This window comes from Diadema antillarum, unplaced genomic scaffold (assembly GCF_040938485.1).
Source record: "Diadema antillarum isolate AM-2024a unplaced genomic scaffold, OU_Dant_1.0 seq00001348_RagTag, whole genome shotgun sequence".
NCBI lineage: Eukaryota > Metazoa > Echinodermata > Echinoidea > Diadematoida > Diadematidae > Diadema > Diadema antillarum.
This window is the reverse complement of record NW_027272113.1, coordinates 1,746,548-1,769,898: the sequence shown is the minus strand read 5'-3', so window position 1 is coordinate 1,769,898 and position 23,351 is coordinate 1,746,548.

Below are 23,351 nucleotides of genomic sequence, written 5' to 3'. Positions count from 1 at the left end.
TATGTTTGAGCAGTTTTTCTACAACCTTCTTTGGGGGATGAGTAGAATGATCAGGCATATCTTAGAGGCCATTTTTCATGTCTTGAAATCCTTTGGACACTCTTCACTTTCAAGTCTAATAACTTTTGGAAGGATGACACTACTGCTTCGAAAGTTAGCAGTGATCATGGACAGAATGTGTTAATAGATCATGCTCAATTTCAGCTTAATGTGATAATCCCTTCATTGTTGTTGCTCCGGTAGATTACATCCTGTGTTTTGTCCCTTTCATGGCACAGCTACCACGGCTTGGTAAAGATTAAGCGCTTGAATAGATCGTGTAGTACGTGTACTTCAGAGCCTCTTTTCCCAGTTCACACTTTCAGAGTGTGTGCTTTCTTTGCAGTATTTAAGTAGGTTAGGGGAGTCCGTTTGAATTGAGCAATACATCATTTTAAAGCTAAAAGTCGGCTCTTTCAAAATTTGCCCTTAAATAAAAATTCATGTCAAGCGACTTTCTGTTGGTTTTGTGGTGCAGGATCACTATAGGCCGTATGCTTGTTATATTAATAATTCATGATTGTAAGTACATATCGGGCTCTTACAAACCATCTGTTAAAACATGAATTATCATCCTTATTATCATTTGTTTGTGTGTTTGTTTGTTTTTATTTCTGCAGTCAATCAGATACAATTTGAGTACAAATTTCAAAAAGTACAAAGACAAAGAATAGCAAGTGCAGTGAAATAAATAGATAACAGTACACAAATAGATACACATAGGTGATTGCATTGAGCAATGTATTTACACAGAAACAAAATAAAATATACAGTATTTTTCAGTGAACAACACGGCCGTAATAAGGCAAAACAACGTAACTCAGGAAATCATGTTCTGAGAAAAACGAGTTTGAAAATTCAATTGGTTCCCATTTTTCCGTCATACAAGTAAAACACTTTTGAAGCAGCGAAGTTTCTTAGGCATTAATAAAGAATATCTCGGGAAAATTTCAGTAAAATAGGACTTCCCGTTTTAGAGTAATTGCCATGTTTAGAATAGATACATCACTTTACCGAATCACAGCACTGTGCTGATGAGTAATTCTAGTTTGCCAAAAGAGCGTATCCTCACTTACGTTGTGCGAGAATCCTCACGCGGCAACAAATCAATTAGGCAAAAGAACGTATCCTGACTTACGGCGCGTAAGCATTCTCCCGCGAAGCCACTTCAGTATGCCAAAAGAACGTATCTTGACTTACAAATATCTGCGCCTCAACCCTTTCATCAATGTAATTAGGCAGAATGACGTATCCCGACTCAATGCCAACAATCTCTATCATTTATTTACTTTGACAATTTTGTTAACTGGATGATAAAAGTCCCGTTATACGTTTTTAAATATATATTAAGAAGAGTAAAACACAGTAGCTTGCAAAATCGTCGATGCAATTGAACATTTTCATTTTTTTTTCTGAAAACTCACCGAGTCTATATACTAAAATGTAATCAGTTGTTACCTACCAATTACCGTAATTTTTTTTTTATACTTCATTTGCATAAATATCATACAGTTTACAGTTTATTGAGATGTCCATTCTTTTTTGTCTCTAAGTGTATGTTTTGTTCATCCCTTGATGTAAGATTTTTCATTGGGAACATAATTATATTTGGTTTGTCATTCATGTTGATTTAACAAAAACATGGATTTGGATTAATATTCACAACTAAACTACGAGTTTGGGTAAAGTCTGTAAAATGGATTTTATTACACTTCTTATGCCATGTGATACAATTAAGATGAACTTGAAATATGTATGATTTTTAGCACGACAATGCATGAGTGGCAACTATTATGACTGTATGAGAAGTGGCCAAAAAAAAAAATAAAATGGGTATAAAAAAGAATTGTATAGACATCTGTACATACACTTAGTTTCAAAGACACATACACGCATTTAATTTGTTAATATTGAGACTCCTATTTTAATTTCTATCTTTTCTTTTATTTATTTAACGATTTCCATTGAGATGAAAGGATTTGAACAGACAGAATAATATTGTGTACTTTGTTTATCGCTATAAGTTGTTAACGTTTGGTTGACTGCATGAATTGTTAGGTTAAAAATTCTAATATGACTCAATTCTTTGAACAACAACAATAATAACAGTGATTTATCAGGTAATTATGAATCCAGGTTTTAATGTTGTTAGGTGTAACTTGACCACACACACACACACACACAACCAAGCAACTACAAAAACACACAACACACACACACACACACATACACACACATACACACACACACACACACCGGAGACTTGTCAGAGGTGCAAACATTCTCTCAGTAGAATAACTTTGAGATAGACATGCAAGAAACGTAGATGCAGAGACTAATTTACATCTTCTGAAAGGTTTATAGGGAAAAATGTGTGTACATCTGTTTCTAAAAGACAACACATTACATAAATCATTCGATCATTTGCAAGTCTTAAAAATATTAAATAGATATCTACGCTTTCCTTTTACAATTAAAGAGAGAGTTTGATATGCCATCATGCTTTTATCACATTGAAAGCAAATCAGCAGTAACTAAACATTATCATGATGGTAAATAAGAAATAGAAAAAAAAATGTAATTTACTTCCCGAGTAAAGTACTGAGTAGCTTACATGCGTACCACAGTTGAGCAAAACCCTGGGAACAAAATTTTCAATTTCAATAGAACAGAACATAATTGGGTTTGTTTTTTTCTGGAGATTAGCTATACTATTACCATATCAGACCTTCGCATCAACTTTTACTTTGGAACTTAAGAACATCTACAAATTACAAATTTTAAATGGCACACATAACATCTTTAATCCTTACTGTTGTTGAAGAGTAGTAAGAAGTAAATACTTGGGTAAAGAACAATTATTAGGCAGCTGAAACGAAGGGAAAATTTGCAACAGTATTCACTTTAAACATATTTCAATAAACGTCTTATCACAACAGTGATTTGCTGTGCTGCAATACATCTGCGTTGTCTGAGAGCTCCCGGAGGGATTAGGCCCAAAATAAATCAAAACTATGCAGGAAATAAGGTTTCTATTTCCCTGGTTTTCTGAAATATGTTGACATGTTTCAATCGACATGATATTGATTTTGAGGGAAAGCATTTACAACAATATTTGATATGAACAAGTGATAGTTTTACCTAAGTTGATAGTCATCATTTCAAAGGGCAATGAGCCCTCATCATATTTTTTTTTTTCGAAATAGAATCTTTAGTTTCAAATCAATATTAAAAAAAAAAAAAAATCTTTCTTGTGCCTTCATAACGTGAGAATAGTCATTAACACTTCACAGTTGAGTTTTGCGAGTTCTTAATTTAACTGTGAAAAATTTACCTGATCCTATATAAACAATCCGAGTGTTATTATTTTTCTTCTAGAGTTGACTGATCTAGTGCACATTCCACTCCATCTTTCATGAGATTCTGACGGGCGTGCACAGCTGTTCTGAAATTTGTCCAGTTGCTCTTTTCTCTGCTTTTGAACTGCTCGGTAGACCACTGCAGGAAAATGTAAAAGAAACGGAAGAGAATAATTAACACAAAATAAGGCACTCTGCATTTTCCATAAAAGACAGCTAGTGAATTTCAACTGTTTTAGTTATATCATGTGATTAAATTCTTCATTAGACATGGTTGTGTGTAACAAATCCTTTCTCACAGACCCCCTCCCCCTTGAAAAAAAAGCAAAGAAAATGAGAATGAGTATTTATGAAAGACACTCTCAATATCTATTATTCAACATCATGCAAATAACCCCTTGAGGATGTACAAGGCTGAGTGTTTGTTTTGAGAGAGAATGGTGATTATTTCATCAGTTTCCATTTAATATCGTTATTTTTTTATCGCTAAGGAATGAACTGTGAAATGTGGTATTCTCAAATTATCAGAAAGTCATCATCATAGATTCTGCCTTCTTTTCTTTTTTAAAATAATTTTTCCAAATGCCGGCTTGTGTCGCAGTGATAATGACAAAGGTGGGGTTCATTTCTTCCCCCTTCTTCTACTTTTTTTGTATGAATTAATAGGTGATTATTCAACTTGTACCTTGTATTGTACTTGATACACTGCATTCCTTTTCTGTGCTGGTCTAGGCTGGCGGTTGGTGTGGACACTGAAAAGAGAGACAAGGAAATATGTATTTAAACACGAATGTTAATATTATCTAAAGTAGACGATTGGGTCTTAATATTTGAACTTTCTATAGTATTTAAAACCACCTAACTTAAGAATAAATGTTTGAATTCCATGAGCTTTGGCCCTCAACATATTTATGGGGGAGGGGTGGAACTTATAGCATGTATAGGATCTACCATGGCTACAATGCATTATATTGTATCGAAATGAAAAAATAAATGTTTTAAAGAATATGTACAGCTGACTAAAGTTGCACAAAGAATGAAAAAAAAAATCAGGCCTCCATAGTGAGCAGGTACAGAGTACCATTAAATATGACTTTATTTTTTAGGCTAATTTTAAGTGGGTAGATTTCTGTATTGTATGAAAACGCCACAATCACATTCTTCATCCTTTCAAGGAATAACAAGATCTAAGACTACTTGTGTTTAACCAAAGATGTATACCAAACATTTTTTGTCCTTACTTTTCTTGCCAAAGTAATGATGTTAGTGACATTATTAGAACATATCGTCTGCCATCAGTTCATGTTGCCACTGAAGACTAAATGAAATTCATCAGTATCAAGCTTTACTGTCATTAGCTTGAAGTCGAGTCTATTATACTGTTTACTATAAAGCTGTTACTTTTTTATACTTTTAGACGAAAACTGAATTTGTGGTAGACGACGTCAAGTCGAATGATGTCGATGATTATAACAGTATATTGGGGTCCACTTAATTTATTTGCGCATAGGTAAATTTCTTTTGAGAGTCACTACTTGATCTACTAGACCCACTAGTATAGTACGAGTATCCTATACATTTACACAGTCCTTATTACATAAGTAGAACCACAACCACACCAATGAGCCACGTTTTGCCAAACCCACCGAAAGGAAAGGCTGTCATACTCATAGCTCAAGTTTGCTCTTTATTTTCATAGCTTGCTGTACGTGTTTTGTTTACTTTTCTTTTACTCATCGTTTTCTTAAATGTTAGTGAAAACTATCATCGAAAGTACTGGACCCTACACTAGCATAGCGTACTGTCGTCCACTCTGTACAGCCCAATCGCCGTACTTCGCACGGCGTCTGGTCGGGCTAGATCAAACTTAGACCTGACAAAAAAAATAAATAAATAAAACTTACCGGCGTTACCGCTGATCTTTGTGGTGGCATTAACTGGTCAGAAGAATGTCCATTCCATGGCTGCAAAACAGAACAATGGGCATGACTTCATGGTTCACACTGCAGCAAAGCTTGCCTGCCAGTCAACCAGAGAGTACTCTGCTGCACCCAGCTGCTGCCAGCTAGCACTGCTGTTGTCGCAACCGGCGCGGCAGCAGCGGCGGCACTACATTCACTGCCGCGGCTGAAATGGATCTGCAGCACGTAGCCGTAGGTATTACACTTAGAGTTATGCAGCGAAGCGTGTGTTGTGACGGCCACGATGTTGATACGTTGTTTTGCCGTGCTGACTGTAGCGCGCATGGCTCTGATTTTATACAGCAAAGCGCTGTATGATGACATACGTTCTTTTGGCGTCGCAATTTCTTTTTTTTTTCTTGAGAAACTACCATGAAAAAACAGTGTATGTAAAGATACGTTCATTTGCAGTAACAGCGAAAATGCGTTCTTTGTCATTTCTATACGTATCTCAGGTTACGTTGTTTTGCCTAGCTGGAAACGGCAAAGTTGTGAAAAAGGTGTGTGAGATACGCTTTTTATCTCTGAAATGGTAAACATTTGAGAATTGAGACATTCACCATTAAAAAGAGCGCATTTTATTTAGAAGCCATATGCTCATAACTCAAAATGCCCAAATTTTGAGTTACGTTCCTTTGCCTTATCACGGCCGAACAGAGATCATAGAATGCAGGAGATCACCATCGTAAGCGATTAAGTTTGAAATGGATGGAGTCTTCACTGTTACTATTATCATCGTCATAATAAAAGTAAGCGTTTACTAATATTATTACAAACAGTTTTATTTGGAATTCCGACCTAAATTAAGCAAAAGTCAACCAATAAATATGATGATAATGACCTGAAGCGGTTAGGTTTTGTTTTGCCGGCACTAATATGATTATACAGGCAATGTACCTGTCAGAATTTAGGGACAATTTCCAAATCGGAATCTATTTCTTTTTCTATACGACATGATCTAATTCTCTTGTATTTTTTCAATGAACTCCTGTTGAGAGCATGGGCTTGGTCAGTGGCACTCCACCGAGAGCAAAATGAAAATAAGAGAAGCTGAATTCTACAGACATTTGCTAATTGAGCGATAAGGGAGTGTACACTTCTTTCAAAATTTTGCTTACTTTTAGTGCCGATTATACACACTGTCCAAAATCCCTAGCACAGAAAATATTAAAGGTGCTAGCCCACATTTGTAAAACTGCAGCAATTGGTCTCATAGTTAGCATGGAGTTTGGGTATGATTGCAGTAACGCCTGTGCAAAATTTCGTTCCAATTAGTCCATTACCAGCACTTTCATAAAACTAAATGAAAATGCACCGTATAACGCTCGCTAGCTCCGGTCCACGTACGTATACTACTTGCATGCGATACATGTGTAACTTACATGTACGTACTAGTAGCTAGCCCTGGAGACCGCGCCGCAAGGCGCGTTCCTGGCGGCTACCTCGCAGCTGAGCGGGAGCAAAAATCACTGCCACATTCACGGCGACTTCACAAATAAAGCACGGCTAAATTTCTATCATAAACACAGTGACAATTAATACATTACCTTTTCGACTTGGTTTTTCTCACCCATTTATCTAGAAACTGCAAAATTTTCTACATTTTTTTATGAGTAATAAGCGGCCAGCCCTAGTGCAACAGTGGAGAGACACTTGCTGCTATATCCATTAGTACGCATTACGCATGCTCTCAATGCACTGCACTACATGCATGCTGTGCGCCTGTGCAAGTGATTGTGAGTTTCAGTGAGCATCGGTGAGCTGAAGATATTCGCGTTATAAGACAACATTTTCTGCATTATGAGCAATGAAATGCATCAAACAGTCGCCAAAATTAATCATTTAGGTTTAATCGACCCATGTAAGTATTCCTAGTAGTTTTTGTTAAGAAATTAAGGAAATATAGCGCCGAAACGGCACCCGTTTTGTACAACTCCTCGATCTGAATGCGAAAACGGCACAGCCCCAACGCTGCACGTTGGGGCTGGTCGCAGTTAGTACGTTGCTAGCCCGCGCTCGTAATTCGATTTGGGGTCGGGTTGACCCGGTTTGAAAATTGATTTTAAAACGATGATTTTCTCTCTTTCATCGAATGGTATACACAAAGAGCAACAGGTGAGGTATGTTACTGTTATAACTTGTACTTGAAGTCATATTGGACCTGTTTTATGCAGTTTTGATTTTCGTAGATTTGCAAATGTGGGCTAGTACCTTTAACTCTTTATGTGCCACGTTCGCACCTCCGACTCACTCGACGGCGTGCCAACTTCGCATATTCTGCTCAACAAACAAAGCCGCCAAGACCGATCGATAAACCGCTAATTACTGCTAATCCCGTGGCACAATGAAAGAGTTTCTCGCGCTTTTGTTCCTCTCATAGACGGCTTGCATTCTATGTGGTGATCGACTATCAAGCGATGTTCCCAACTAGATTTACTCGTACATTCTAAGTTTCTGTCACGGTTTAATGTGCAAAAGTCATGCCTTTACAGTAATGTAGCAACTGGTCATTCAAAAGAAAAATTGAAAATAGAGTCGTCATACAATTTATATCGAAACAAAGTGTGGCATTCCTCTTTAACTTTGCCTATTATTATGCCCATCTTAACAGAAATTTGTAGAAACTATACAAATTGGAAAAACAGAATTCTTTCTCAAAGCATGACTACCTTCGTGTCTCAGAATAACGTGGCACACAGGGGGTTTCCACCATTGCACATAAAGAGTTAAATGAGATATCAAGGCCTGTGGGTTGTGGCATTACTCTTGAGTCAAATGAGAATGTGCATGACTAATAGGACCTTTCTTTTTCGTCTTTCTGCATGGGAAAATGTATATTCCTGTTGTTATGTTTTCCCACATGATTTCGTTTATTTAGTTTGTCTTCCTTTTTAAGAATGATCAACACATGATAATGATTACGTGATGATTACTTTCAACCAATACAAAAACTAGTGTGCATTCAGAGTTGAACATATCATAGTATAAGTATGCTTAAAGGACATGTTAAACGAGAATGCATGTTCGTAATATCAAGAGCCGGATAGTAATAATTTGTGTTTGTGTGTTTGTTGCTTGTTTGTTTGTGTGTGTGTTTTGAATTTAAGCAAACCAGGAAACTTTGATTTCGGTAATTCCCTTTACTTTACATTCTATTCTAATCAGAGTCAAAGGGCTGCGTGGTTGATATGAAATTTCGCCTCAAGCAATCCATCAAGCGTAGCATGCAACTCTGGATCAAGCTTTTGGGAGATAGTGCGTGCTGAATGTGTACTGTGCAATGCCATCAGTAAAGCATGCGAGATAAGATGTGACCCTGCATCACAAAATCAACAAAAAGTCGCCAGACAGGGATTTTTAGTTACGGACAGATTCTAACAGTGCAGACTTTAAGTTTTAAAATTATGTATAACTCAATTCAAATGGACTCTCCTAGCCTATCCTAATATTGGAAAGACAGCCGACACTCTGGAAAGTGTGAACTGAGAAAAGAGGCTCTGAAATACAGGCACCTGGGTCTATTCAAGCTGTGCGATGAATGGAACAAAGAACAGGATGTTAAACCACTGGAGAAACAACAATTAAGAGATTATTAGATTAAGCTGAAATTGAGCATGCTTTATCAACACATTCTGCAGATGATTAATGCCAAATTTCATTGCAGTAGCATTTATTTATTTCCATTTTTTTTTTTTTAGTTGAAAGTGAAAATTATGGACGAGAACTGTAAAGAGGACTCTGTGAGAAACACCTAATTACACTTGTCCACCAAAAAGTGTGTGAGGAAAAAAATGCTAACAACACAATTTCCAGTTCGCTTTATGATCCCATATCTTAGTAAAATGTAGAAACAAAAAGTTGCTCTTTCAGAAAATATGTAAAGTTCGAGATTGGCTTCGTTGACCCATTTCACCTATTTGCAGTCCTAACACAAAATCAGTGCGTGTGGCATTTTTCTTTTAAATGTGTGTGTGTGTGTATTGTGATGCACGGTCACAAAATTTAATAAAAGTTACACAAGTTAAGGAGACACAAATTGTCTTAAGGTCGAGTGTTTCTTTTATGTTGCTTCCAAATGGATCCATAGTTTTAAGACACACACACACACACACACATATATATATATATATATACAGACACCTTAATAAGGTATTTAATAAAATATATGGTTACGTGTCTTTCGAGTGTTCCATGAAGAACTATTGCGTTTCTGGTCAAGTCAAGTGGTTTTTGGTTTAGATGTTTCCTGTACTTCTTTTCCCTTTCCTCCCTTTAGTGTGGACTTGGTATAAACGTATGACGAGGAATTAAATATGGTTTATACCTTGTTGGTAAACCGTTCTTACTTCATGTTGGCTTTTTTCTATTTTCAGGCTTGTGGGGTTTGCTAAACACTTAAGAATCTAGCAGTAGATCCGTATTTTGAGCGTGTTCATGATATCTTCATCATTCTATATTCCTTATGTGGTTGTTCTATGCGGTAAGCTGATATTTAAACCAATTCAACAAATTTACTTTGAAAACATAAGCTTTCTAAGCAACAACGGCATCGAAGTGGTCGAAACTGGTGCTTTCGACGGACTTGGTGACAGTCTTGCGGCATTGTAAGTATGGGGAAACGTTTCACTAAAAACAATACATTATATAACCTTCCATCACGAAACCAACAAGAAAAAAGTCGCCTGACACGGATTTTTCTTTTTTTAAGGGCAGATTCAAAAATAGCAGCCTTTCAGCTTTATAAATTGTGTATAACTTAATTCAAATTGACTTTTCTTACATATCCCAATACTGGAAAGAAAACACACACTCTGATGGAAAGCGTGAACTGAGAAAAGTGTCTCTTAGAACAGGGCCTATTCAAACACTTAATCTTTACAAGGCCGTTCTATTATAGCTGTGCGATGAGTGAAAAAAAAGACAAAACAAAACAAAAGAAAAAACATAATGAAGACCACCATGGCAACAAAAATGAAGAAATTATCAAATTTTGCTGAAATTGAGCACGCAATGTTAACACATTTTGTAGATAATTAATGCTAACCTTCAAAGCAGCGGCTTTATCCTTTCAAACGTTATTAGAGTTGAAAGTAAAGAACGTGTAAATGCTTTGTAAGAAATGAAAAGCGGGCTCTATAAAACACACCTACTCACACTATTCTGCATAAAGTGTTCGAGAAAAACGGCTAAAAACATAATTTCCTGTTAATTTCATGATCCCAAACTTTAGCATAATGTATCATAGAAGACTTGCTCTTCCAGATAATATGAAAAGTCAAGATTGGCTGTTTTAATACATTTCACCTATTTTCAGTATTAACACAAACTCAGAGTACCGTGTGACTTTTTGTTGGTTTTGTGATGCGCGGTCAACTATACAAATAATATATATATGTATATATATATATATATATATATGTGACCCGCGACAACGGTTTCAGGCAAAAGTCGCAAGAGCAAATTCCCTCCGAGGCGGGTACAAAGATTTTGACCATTATTTTTGTCGATTTAGGTTTTTTGCAGAAATCAAATCTTTGATATGTTTTCTACATCTACACTAAATTTCATAGCATAAGACTAAGTTTTTCCTATCGAAAATGGAATTTTAAGCACCCTATGTTGGATCGCACTCGTCAGTTTCGAGCTTCTTTCGAACGCCGCGCCAATATCCTCAGCGTTGCTACGGCGCAGGGTCTCGCATGCGATTGGCTGGTGCGTCGCATACATTTACATAATTCGGCTTTCGGAGACACCAGTTGCAGCGTTTGGGGAATGCTTTGTCCACGCGTGCATGATTACATGCTCCATTGTTCTTGCTATAGTGGTTTATATACGCTCGCTCTGTAGTGCGTGCTCTACGCGTCTTGTACATGTAGTAAAAAATATGACACCAGACTGACTCAATGGAAGGTAGATGAGAGGAAAGGAGCGGTCACATGTAACCAATTATATTCAAATACTACACGTCAAGATCGCACCAAACTAACGAGTCGTGTTTGTTTGTTTGTTTGTTTGTTTGTTTTAATTTAAATAGCACCACCGAGCAAAGCAAGATATGCATGTCTTGTAAAAGCAAAACAAACAGGAAGCGTGACCCTTGCCAGCACTAGCAATTTTCTGCCTTCAAAAGGCACCACAATGAAAACGCGATTTGTAAATGTGTGGATTCGCCACCGCTCCTGTTACATGCACACGGCCATGGCATGTGGATGCCATTGCGTAATGCGTGCACCATAGACATGAACATTGTACATGTACACCATACGTGCAATTATCGTATTCGCCATCTTGAAAGACGTACTGGTAAACAAACCCGAGCGAAATGCATTGTTTTTCGGCTCCATACGCTGAGCTCCGAGGAAGGTGCCCGGGAAATTTGACTCTCTCACTGAGCCAATCAAAAGGCGATGTGGTTGCTAGAGGCGGAGCTTAACATCGATTTGCACCATCGTACGGATGGGTAATTCTCCCCTCGCATCGCCGCTCGGATATTGTCTTTGAGAAAGAGGTGAATCTTCAAAGCCTGTTTTCTCGCAATTTTGTCAGGCTAACAACTTAAAAAGTGCATTTTATTTCTCTTTCTATGCCCACTTATGGTGCCGAAGAATACAAGTGTTTTATATCTATGCAAAGCTTAGGAAATGGGCAATGAGATTCCGTGAAAAAATGAATTTTCAAAATTCCCGACTTTTGCCTGAAACCGTTGTCGCCGGTCATATATATATACATACATGTATACATAATCTCTCTCTCTCTCTCTCTATATATATATATGTATATATATGTATGTATTGTATGAAGAGTGTATATATAATACGTATATGTAAATATATATATATATATAAATATATATGTATATATATCTACATATATGTATGTATATATTACATTCATACTAGTATACATGTGAGTACTAACTCCATTTCAAAAGATCTGTTGCGTACAGCCATACGTGCAATAGACTGTTGACTTATAGATAGCAACACGTCAATTTAAAACACCATTTACTCTTAAAAACAAAACACATATTAAACTAGGCTTTGTGTCAAACATACAATCCATTCTGTATATATATATATATATATATATATTTTTTTTTTTTTTTTTGAATAGAAGTATGTTAAAATTACAACGTACACGAGCGTTTAGCTGTGTCACGATCAAATTTTATGACGGAGATAAACGGATAGACCTTTGAATATAATTTGAACTGCATGACCTGTACGTTTCAGGGAAGAATTCTGGCCCCCTAAGAAGATATAATTTATAAAGTGATTTCAGATAGTGACGTCATACTGTAGTCTTTAATTCACGCCGGATATGGCCACGTTTGAGGTTTTAATATAGTTCATGTGTAATATAGGTTCTCCCGCTCAATTTCAAAATTGTATCACTCAGTTTAATGATAACATCATTGAAATTCGCAATAGTTGTGATCGCCAATTCAAATTGAAATTGGATTTCATATTTGTTCATTCGATTTAGTTATTCTTCCAAAACGCTTTTCAAATGAGTCATTTAGATTTATAGAAAGAGCACACGATTTAACGAATGGTTATCTTATTTCATTTTCTCTCGTTGGAATTTGCTCTTTGTGCAAAACAAAATTCAAATGAATCACCTGCAATTTAGATAAAGAGCATGCAGATTAAGGGCCACTCAAAATAGTTTTCCTTCGTTCGAAATAATTATTCTTATGAATATATGAGTATATGAATATAAGAACGACACAAGTCCAATTTTTGGTCAAATTTAGTTTGACATGCGAAATTGTAGCTTATGCATGGACTCATCTTGTTTATAAATGATAAGTCCTAATTACCCCCGGAAGTGCCTGAAATAAATGAGTTAAATCTTATATGAATGTAAACATGAAGGACTTGGGTCGTTCTTACATTCATATTATAGCGCCCTCTCTCGTCCTTCTCTCATCTCTATAGCAGAATATCATGTATATGAATCAAAGAACGACCCAAGTCCATATGAATCAAAGAACGACCCAAGTCCATCACACAAAATGGTCTCTCCACAATTAATGTAAATGTTAATTGTCATAATAATATATGTTCTAAATTGTATATACAATGTTGCCTTCCCATCACAGTTAAATAAAATATTATTGGACAAATAAAAAAAAATGAAGTTTTTTTTAAGTTTACTTGAAATGGTCATGCATGGACTTGGGTCGTTCTTATATTCATATACTCAATTTTCAAGAGAGTCATTCATATTTAAACTAGGAGCATAAAGATTAGGAAAGAGGCATTCAAAATCAGATGGCAGTAGCATAGGTGATTCTTCAGTCATTCAAAATCACGAAAGGGCAAGCAAGTCTTAAATAAGTGCATCTAATTTAAGATGCATCTTACAAGAAAACAGCTATTACAAATGTGACCCGCTACAACAAAAGGGACCTAAAGTCGTGCACGGTCGAAGCCGTGAAAATCGAGTTTGAAGTCAGAGCATCAAAAATTGGTCAAAACTTACGATTTTCTGATTTTGACATATCATTGTAGTCTGACATATCTTCTATCATCTGTCGAAATTTTGAAGCAAAACGGTGAAAGGAAAGACCAAAAAATAGCGTGTTTCTGGGACATTTTTTTTTTTTTTGCGTTTCAACGAAGCAGAAACTGGTTCCAAAATTTGGATTGAGCGCCACAGATAGGTTCCGCCCCTTACAACGACCAGAGTGATCTCATTGGTCAGTTTGCTGCTTGCCGCTAACCGAAGCGTGAAGCTCACCCACTGCCCAGTCGACTGGTGCGTGCAGGCGGGCTGTGCTATGCCCAGCCGCTTCTCCTGGCATCCTGGTCGCTGATTGGTCGGTGAGGAGACCGCCGACGCTGTGCTTGAATGAGCATTTCGGGAGTTGCTGGGGCTTGCCTTCTATAGTCCGGAGGTGAAAACTGACTTGCGTGTCCCTTGATCGCGATTGCGTCGCAAGGAAAACTTTTAGGATGCTTTTCTTGAAACAGTGATTTCCCAGACGTCTCGACATGCTCTCTTTTAAACATCGATATCTCCGCAGTCGATTATCTTTTATAATATGCGTTATACATCAATTTAAAGCAAAAAGAATAGGAAATTATGCCATGCAATTTTCAAATAATTGACCTCGCCCGACTTTAGGATCATTTTGTTGTAGCGGGTCACAAATGTACACATAGGCATACCACACTCATTCTCCATCAAACTACGTTCATGAGCAATTCATCGAGGTAGCTGGCTCCGTTACAACGCAATAATGGCAGACAACTATCCTGTACGATACAGACGAATATCAAATGAGGATAGGAGGCGCCTAATAGACGCATTGGAGAGCGAGGATAGAGACTCGAGCTTGCCGATAACCTTGGTATCAAGAAGTCTTCCGCGAGGTCAATTGTCGCCACCTTCTTGCGAGAAGGTCGAAAAGAAAAACTTCTAAGAGGCGGAAACACGCACAGCAAAATGGACTAATTGCCATGAACTAATTAGATCACACATGAAAATGAAATGAAAGATGTAAAGATGAAAAGAAAGAAATAACCAAACATGGTTTGAAATTTGATTGATTTGAGGTAAAATGAACTGCTGTTAACAAAATGAAAATATCATTGCAAAGCTTTTCAAGAGAAATATAGACATGATTGAATAGATTATAGATAAAAGAAAAAAAATCAAAAAAGAAAAAAACATTACAATCAAATAACGAATCATTAAAATGAATCCCCCAAAATCAAATTGAGCGCCCAAACAGGCTCCTCAGGCCTACTTTTTTTTTAATAATTTGAATGCACGAGTATCGAAATCCAATCCAGAGCATCTTAAATTGTAAGTACGTTCACGATTTCGTATGCATGTTAATTAATTGTTTTGCTCTAAAGATAAATCGAATGATGATAAAAAAAAAAAAAATCAAATGCTCTGATATGAAAATAATTTGCAGATTAATTTATTCAAATGCTCAAAAGTTAAGTCGCGTGCCGCCAAATGAATTCCATTGCCCAAATTTTAATCTTGAAAGACCGATATCGATCGTTTGACGTCAGTGCGTGAGTTTGAATGCACTTTAATTGATTTAAGTGACACAAATATGAAACAGAGCGGAAAAACCTATATTAAGCAGTCCCCATAATTTTGCATCTTCTTCTTCAGTCGAAACCTGCGATAAGTTTGAGAGCTATATTAGAATGAGTTCGGTTTACGAAATGCATGTTTAAAAGTTATTTAATTACATTTTCGATAGGTTCATCATTGGAAGTGTCAACTTTAAAGATAAAAAGATTATAAAGTTTTGGTACCTCAAAAGTTTCCCTGAATTTCCTTGCCTTAGTTTGTGTTTCAGGTTAAAGTACCTTTCATATAACTAACACTGTGAGACTTACTCGCCACAAAGTGCTCTCATGTCTTAGTAATCATGCGATAATGGTTTCGTACCAGAGCGGCCGCCGTACGGTGGCGAGGTAGTACACGTATTGTAAGAAACCAGTATTGCATGATAACTGCGACCAGCAGCGTGCAGTCCCATACGCATACGGTAGCTAGCTGCGACCAGCAGCCCCATACGCATAGCGTAATGGGGCTTCGCATTGTAGCATTCAGGATCATGACAGATTTAGTATCGCTGGCAAATATCAACTTAAAATCTAAAAAAATCTTCAATATGAAGACTTACCAATTAAGTTGAAGTATTGAAAACAGGCTCCGGGCAACGTTTGATTCTGCCAATAGTCCCTTTCTGTTGGAATTGGTGACTGAACGTGACTCGGAGCTACATACACTGAATACCACGGCCAGCGCATGCGCACACAGACATCTTATCCGTTCATGGATTTGAAATTTGTGCGCATGTGATGTGTGGGCATGCGCTGGCCGTACATTGTAGTATTCAGCGTAGCTCTCCCAAGGTCCTCTCGACCGAGTCACATTCAGTCATCAATTCGAACAGAAAGGGACTATTGGCAGAACCAAACGTTGCCCGAAGCCTGTTTTCAATACTTCAACTTAATTGGTAAGTCTTCAAATTGAAGAATCTTTTGGATTTTAAGTTAATATTTACCCGCGATACTAAATCTGCCATGATCCTAAATGCTACAATGCGAAGACCCATTACGCTATGCGTATGGGGCTGCTGGTCGCAGTTAATTGCATGGTTACTATTTAAAGACATGAGAGCACTTTGGGGCGAGTAAGTCTCACAGTGTTAGCTATATGAAAGGTTCTTTAACCTGAATCGCAGACTAAGACAAGGAAATCCAGCGAAACTTTTGAGGTACCAAAACTGTATAATCTGTATTATTATCTCTAACTTAATTAACATTACCCCATTTTATCCTCATTACTCCTTTGCTGTTGTGGTTCCTTTTTTTTTTTGGGGGGGGGGGGGGGCTAAGCATTACGTTATACGTATTGTACATAAGCACATTCCTGTATTTTGATGTTGTTATTTCAGTACGTACCATTTGTACAAATCACGAGTTAAATAATTTCCACGTCTTCCCCTTTTGACAGGGATCTGTCAAGCAATAGAATTATGAAGCTTAAGCAAAATACATTCCATGGCCTCCATAACCTCCTATGGCTGTGAGTATGGTTTTCCGTTATTTCGTGCGTGTTTTTTTTTTTTTTTTGGTCTTTGTATTTCTTGCAGCCTCCTTTTCCTATGATTATATCGAAGTAGTATATATACATGAATATCAATAATATGTATATTATATGTTGTATCAAATATGCACTTCCGTTCAACTGGATTGAAGAAATCAGGAGATTTGGAAAGCGTTTACTCTCTTTACAGGTACAATTATTTCAGTTTTAGTAAGTACAATCCTTTAAGCTGGCATATTTTTTATTTCATCTGATCAGTCAATTCAATGCGGTTGCGTAATAAGTAAATAATAAATCAGGAGTACATTTAAAAACATCCCATGATCATGTTTGGTTGGTATCAAATTTTAAATGAATGCTTGTTCCACAGACAATAACGGATGGAACAGCGTACATAAAATGATTGTAAATTGTCAAAGTTTGCTTGCATTCTTACTTTATATTTTCCATTGATTATTTGTTTATTTGTTTTGTTATTTGTTTGCTGTTTGGTTTTTTTTGATTAAAGCATAAGATTTAATAATGTTATATAATTATCAAAAGAGAAAAAAAAGAAAACATGTTTCCACAACAAATGACTTTATTCGCGAATAAGATTTTCAGTAAATGTATGGCCTAGGTGTGTGTCTGTCCGTGTTTGACTATTCTTTATGGTAACGTTTGTATTAAAGTTTTTACCATCAAAGCGGTGAAGAAAGTAAAGAGTGTGTAAAAGGTTTGAAAAAAAAAAGAAAGAGAAGGACACTCCGGGACACACCTAATCACACTATTCTAGAAAACGTTTTCTAGAAAAGCTATTAAAAACACAATTGCCATCTTTTTGATGATCTCGAATTTTAGAATACTGTAGAAGAACTGCTCTTTAATAAAATATTAAAAATTCACGATTGACTATGCTGATCCGTTTGATCTTTTTTTTTTCTCTGGTTCCTACACAACATTAGGGCGTGCGACCTTTAGTTGGATTTGTGATCACGAAACGTATGTATGTCTGAATATATATATATATATATATATATATATATATATATGACGTTGATGAAATGACGAACCTGGATTTACTACTAATTTTTGTTTGATAAATATTGAATAAGAGTAATGTTTTTGCCTGATATTGATACAATTGCATACATTTGAACACATTTTTTGCACGTGGTTTTTTAACATAAGGACGTTGTCAAAAAACCGTATTTCGGAAATTAAGCGTCGGGCGTTCAGTGGCTTGGACCTCCTGCTCTTGTAAGTATTCGTAATCTGCAAACTACATTTCAATGTGTCTGAGCATGCCAATGTCAGTTCGTTACAAGGTATATTATTTACACGCTATATCTACCCCAAGTCCAAATATCGGAGATTGTTTTAGTGGTTTGCTTGATGTTACCATTATCGTATTGATGAGTAGTTTGGTAGCATCGTGTCTATACTATGAAATTGCCGTATAATATGAAAACGTGTTGTGTTTTGTTTTCTTTTTATTCCATTCAGTTTGTAGGTGTTTGCATATGCTGAAGATAAAACAACAAATTCAACTTTCTCAAACTGAAAGAGAAGTACTGTAATTCCATTTTATGTTGTGGTCATTTGAATGCCATTAGTGCACAAAATTGAAATCTAAACAGTGATGTTATTCCGGGATGGATTTTTCTTTCATCAATGCCAATGATGTTCATAGTTGAATGTGTTTTGTCCGTAAATGAATTAATAATATATGCCCGTTTTGCCTTCAAATACAGGGACCTTTCGGACAATCGTATTCAAATAATTAGTGGCTTGGAGTTTGATGGTGTCAACCGAATTTCCTGGTTGTAAGTATAACGTGAATATCTTCGAAATCATTTTAAGCAGTACCTTAAGTAATTCATGTGAAGTCCCCCTTTTAACAGTTCATTTTGTTTCATGTTGTTATCTATTCTTCATCATGAAAACTATTCTTCACTGTAGATTTAAAAATCTACTCTCTTTTGATTTTTATTTTTCATATGATCGGGACACATCGTGGAGGATGCGGGGTTATGCTTTCTAAGTTTGGTATGCCAGATATAAAATTCAACCTGTTGTTCAAATAAAATGACGAACTACGATCATGTACTAAGCAATGTACAGACGCTAAAGAGCACAAGGAAAAAAAAAAAACATATTCTGCATGCTTTTTCCTTTTTTCCAACGAAAGGTTCCTTTTCCGGAATAACATTTCATCATTCGACTTCAGCGATTCTAACAGCCTTATGCTGGAAGTATTGTAAGTATTCCAGCTGCGTTTTTTCGTCAGTGTAGGATTCGCATATATTGAGCTTTTTTTTTAATTATGTAGTCAATAAATAGTTAATATTTTATAAAGGATTTACTGAAAAAACACAAACAAACCCACTATATTTCCAAGTGGGATTTAACATATTCCTGCTTTTCCGTAAAAAAAACAACAAACAAACAAACAAACTCTGGACAGTTCGAAGAAGCATGGGGATTTTAAAGATTCATCTTAGGCTGTATAATTGTCTTGTTTTACGTGTACACGAATCTTAGAATATTATGCATTTCAATAGCGTAATGAATATTGCTGTTTTAATTTGTGGCGAGCGAACTTAAACACTACAATTCATTAGGGTGGCTTGCTAAACAATTTTTAACGATGAATACGCAGGAGAAATGCAGCAGAAAAGTAAATATATTTCTCTATTGTATAATAGATGATTGTTTCATTTTCAATTCATTAAATTAGATTATGCAATAAATGTGTTGTACTGATTCCTAACAATTTCTAAAATTGCAGCAAGTTTCCTTTTTTTTTTCTATCTTGAAATAGTACATAGTGACTGATTCTACTTTAACTGAATTGAAACACAGGGATCTGTCGCAAAACCGCATTACTTCACTAGCGAGTGCAGCATTCAAGGGGGTGGACAGTGTTCTAATGCTGTAAGTGAGCCTGCTTGCTTGATTCATTTATTTTTTCACATCCAGACGCAGGACACAGCTATGTGCATGATAATGGTATTTGCATAATATTATATATGATATGTAAAAGCTATAAATTACAACAAGAAGTCCTTGTCAAGCTGTGCCTATAGGAAGATGGTCTCCTGCATTCTAATTTTCTTTATGTTCTTTCTTTTTGTTCTGTCACTCCACCAGCGATATGGCATGGATTTATGTGTTTACTTTCTACGTTCTTTCCTACAATTGTATTCTGTATAACATATTGACAAAATATGATTCATTTCATTATGTTAACTCTTTAGTAAATTATGTTTTTCTGTACTGAAAATGAAATGCACTCATAAAGCTGAACTGAAGTGAAGAAGGAAACCAATTATTGTTATAGGACGTTTAAACACGTATAATCTTGATCTCGGATTATGCATGGATGATCCAGCTGGAAAACACACACATATTATTAAACACAAACACACATACACAGTGTCCAACAGTGTGTTCCTACTGTATTCACATAGTCTATGTAAAAACGCTCGAATTGAACAGTGTGAAGAAAATTTTACACTGTGGTGTGGTTTTTTATAGGGTTTTCACATAGTAATGGTCTGTTTCACACTGTGAATTGATATCACAAAGTGAACTGATGATTCACACTGTGTTCGCACGGTTAAAACGCTCAAATCTACCAGTGCGGAGAAATTATACACTGTGTTCATAATGTGTTTCACATTGTGTTTCACATTTTAGGAGGTTGTGTTCTTTCCAGCAGGGATGCTCAGGATAGCGGAATGCTTTAGAAGATGATCTGTCAAATTAAATCTATTTTTGTCGGTCGTGTCTTCTTTATCAACAGTTATCTTGGAGAAAATGACATAACAGAAATCGAGCCAGGAGCGTTCCAAGGTCTAAGCAGACTTGTAGTGCTGTACGTACCACATTCAATGTTTTCGACTCTCTTTCAATCATTATGTACTATGTAATGGTATGTGACCCGCCACAACAAAAGGATCCGAAAGTCGCTGTAGGCTGAGGCGAGTTTGAAAGTCAGATCATCAAAATGGGTCAAAATCACGATTTTTTTTGTTTTTTTGGGGGGGAGGATAATGTTGCATTTTGAAACTTAATGACCAAAGAAAAGGCAAGACAATGGGTTTTTTTCTGGACCATCACGTTCCGAATTTCAACGGAACAGAAACGAGTCTGAAGATTTGGATGAAGAGCCGCAGACAGACTCCACCCCTAGCAACGAGGAAGCGATCTTATTGGTAAGTGCGTGGCATCCTGGTTACTGATTGATGTGCGTAGACTGCAAGCACTAAGCTTGAATAATATCGCGGATGTTGCTAGGAGCAGAACTACTACTTAGTATTGTCAAGAGGGGAAATTTGTCTTACCTTTCCTTGGTCATGATTGCGTCGGAAGGAAAACTTTAAAGGTTTTTTTTTTTTTTTTTTTTTTTTTTTTTTTTTTTTTTTTTTTTTTTTTTTTTTTTGCGTGAAACCCTGATTTTTATAGACCACTCAACATAATCTCATAATGTCATTGATTTCTCCGTATAAACCGAATCCTCTTACGAGTCGTGTATTTACTACGCAAATAAAGCGAAAAAGTAAGGGAATGATTGCATGTTACTTTTTGAAAATCCCCCCCCCCCAACCTTCGGATCCGTTTTGTTGTAGCAGGTCAAACACATATAAATATATATATATATATATACACACACACACGAACACACACACACACACACACACACACACGAACACACACACACACATCTCTCTCTCTCCCTTTCTCTCTCTCTCTCTCCCTCTCTCTCTCTCTCTCTCTATACCAACAAAACACCGAATTCAACTCAACCATCAGCAAAATACGATGTAGGTAAGTGGTAAAATTCATCTAATTGGTAAAATCAAACAAAGTAAGAAACATTTTAATGTGATTTTGCCGTCAAAAGCAACGGTCGTATACAACGTAAAACACTTCTAGCTGTCAGCAGGCACGCCGGAAGCAGTTCTGGATCGGGGGGGGGGGGGGGGGGGGGGCAAATAATTGGATGGGGCTCACGATAGACCATACATATGTTACACAATATACACATACACACACATACACACAAACACACACACACATGTATATATATATATATACATAAATATATATATTATATAAACACATATTTATACATATAAGATTTTTATATTTATTAGAATTAAACACACTATGTTTGTTTATATCAAATGAAGGAAATAACACTTTTGAGGGTAATTTGAATTTGATACATTTTGATAAATTTTGGCGAGTGAGCGAAGCGAGCGAGCCGAACATTTTTGTATTTCAGCTTACGAAACATGGAATTCTTGTCATCTTTTTTAAATCAAGATATAGTGACAGCCCTATAGATAACGATTCATACCAACAATCTGGAGACTTGAAAAAATACTCTCCATTATAGTACGCGCGAGTGAGCCGAAAATTGTATATTTCCGCGTCATCATCACGTTTTGTTCTTATCTCTTTTTTTTAGGTGATACGCTATCAGCGTATCACCTATTGTGATTGTCAAAATCTCTCTTGATTTTTTTAGGTGATACGCTATCAGCGTATCACCTATTGTGATTGTCAAAATTTCTCTTTTTTTTATTCTTCTTTCTTTCTGCCACATTTTGTGTCGTCAATATCTCAACAATGACATTACGGAATAACATGACATTTTCAGTCAACATGTCTCATGACAAAATCTAGCCACAATAAGGTTTTCATGACAGTAACATATCTATGACGTCATCTAGGCGCCATTTTGTGATTTTCGGACCTTGTCACATGATCGATCATAACTTCATAACTGGATATCATTTCTGTATCATTTTCGGTGGGCATAAAGTTCAGGTCACGCTCTATCTTACTTTTTAACGCTAGTTACCCAGGTCTTCATTACGCGCGCGTTTGCGCGCGTCAAAATTTTAAAAGGCTCAAAACGACTTCCCAATGGGAAATCTCGAAGTTTCAGACAATTTTAAGCGTTTCAAACATTTTCTCGCGTGCGCGTCCGTCCGCGCAATTTCGCGCGCAGAGGGCGTAAGCAACATGAAAATGCATTTTTTTTTTGACTGATTTGGATTCCTGATACTTTGAGTAACAATATCCATTGATTTCCGATCGATGTTGACCTATAACAAAGAAATGCACTGGCGTCAAAGTTGAAATTCCGCGCGCGCGTCTTTCTGCAAATATAGTGAAAAAACATGTCTTTGTTTATTTCGGCATAGCTCTTTAAATCGTCCATTGACCCTATATTTCTATTGCATATTACAAAAGCATATGAATTGTAAATAACATTCCAAGTATCAATATTGCCAGGAAAACTCGATGACGTGATCATATCGTCATTTTAAATAAAAAAAGTGGAATTGATTTTTTTGAGGTACTGTTTCTGACATTCATTTGCTCGTATCTCTGTTGTTTAAGCTCA